This window comes from Balaenoptera acutorostrata, chromosome 6, assembly GCF_949987535.1.
Source record: "Balaenoptera acutorostrata chromosome 6, mBalAcu1.1, whole genome shotgun sequence".
NCBI lineage: Eukaryota > Metazoa > Chordata > Mammalia > Artiodactyla > Balaenopteridae > Balaenoptera > Balaenoptera acutorostrata.
The window spans coordinates 77326628-77328303 of record NC_080069.1 but is presented as its reverse complement, the minus strand read 5'-3'; the positions used below and the strand labels follow the sequence as shown (position 1 = coordinate 77328303).

At 39.3% G+C, this 1676-nt stretch overlaps 1 pseudogene; it reads right to left on the bottom strand.

Moving 5' to 3' along the window:
• Window positions 1–538: 538 nt before the first annotated feature.
• On the bottom strand, window positions 539–1220 carry LOC114237955 (glucosamine-6-phosphate isomerase 2-like; annotated as a pseudogene).
• Between the last annotated feature and the right edge of the window lie 456 nt (window positions 1221–1676).

The window sequence follows — 1676 nt, the reverse complement described above, 5'->3', positions numbered from 1 at the left end:
TCACCAACAATATATTCTATGTCCAGATGCCACTGTAGGCAGACGACTAAGGCAATTATATAGAAAAAAGTTTGTGTACAATGCAGAGGAAATATAAAGATATCATTCCAAAATTAAGGTTTGCAATGATAGTTGATACCTGAAAGGCTTGTAGTGCCTTCATATAATTTAAAAATATACACCTATGTACATTATGCCACTGGAGTTACATCCTGAATAGTACTTGATGTACAGAATTTCCACCTTTAAAGTGACTTTTAAAATTTATTACACTGGCAGATACTTCACTTCTGTGTTGTTTTATAGGCTAACTATGTATAATAATGTTTATTTGTAATTAAGATATTTATTTATAATAAACAGCTGATCAGTCATGAAAGCTAACTCCTAAGTCCTAGTGTAAAATAGATACATTCTAAATATGGAGTGCTTAACAAATAGATAATTGGACTTTTAAAAATGACAATCTTAGAAATCCCCCATGTTTCATCATACTACATAGCTCAAATTCATCTACATCTTATAAAAAGTATTCTGTTTATTCAAGCAAAATTTTGCTCCAATCCACTTCAAATTCTATCATAGTGTATAGTGGATCCACAAGTTTATTGGGTACATACATTAAACCTTTAAGCAGTTCACAGTTTTAACTCTTAGTTCTAAAATAGCATCTTCATCATACACAAAAATAGTTCAGAGATGCTGACGGAAAGGGGAAACCATCCACACGTGTCAGACTCCTTCCTCCATTGCCTTGTGCAGGACAAATGCCTCATGTGTGTCTGTTAGGAGGATCATTACTTCCAAAATATAGATCTATTCCTCCAGCTTATTTATACTTTCTTTTCAAATGCATCACATTCTGTTTGTAAATCTGCAGCATTCCCATCAAAGATATGAGTATTCTTAAGATCTATGTCAATGTGTTTAAAAAAGTTATTCCACATGTAAGAATGGTAGCTTTCAGGGGAATTCCCTGGCGGTCCAGTGGTTAGGACTCCATGCTTCCGCTGCAGGGGGCCTGGATTTGATCCCTGGTCAGGGACCTAAGGTCCCGCAAGCCACGCGGCCAAAAAAAAAAAAAAAAAAAAGAAAGAAAAAGAAAAAAAGAAAGAATGGTAGCTTTCAGGATGATTGCTGGGAAATTCAATACGTTCATGCATTTTAGATGTCTTTACATATTTGAAAAAAAAGTCTCCATTCTTGTGATGTTCTATTAGATTTTTTTTTTTTAATTTTATAGCTACTTTATTTATTTATTTATTTATTTTTGGCTGTGTTGGGTCTTCGGTTCGTGCGAGGGCTTTCTCTAGTTGCGGCAAGCGGGGGCCACGCTTCATCGCGGTGCGGGAACCGCTCTTCATCGCGGTGCGCGGGCCTTTCACTATCGCGGCCCCTCCCGTTGCGGGGCACAGGCTCCAGACGCGCAGGCTCAGTAACTGTGGCTCACGGGCCCAGCTGCTCCGTGGCATGTGGGATCTTCCCAGACCAGGGCTCGAAGCCGTGTTCCCTGCATTAGCAGGCAGATTCTCAACCACTGCGCCACCAGGGAAGCCCGTATTAGATTTTTTATAAGATACTTGTAGGCATTTGGAACAGGCCTCCCCAGGATGTGCCACCTTGGCATGTGGATTATTTTGAGTGAAAAGCAGTGAAGACTCTGTGAACTCAAGAGA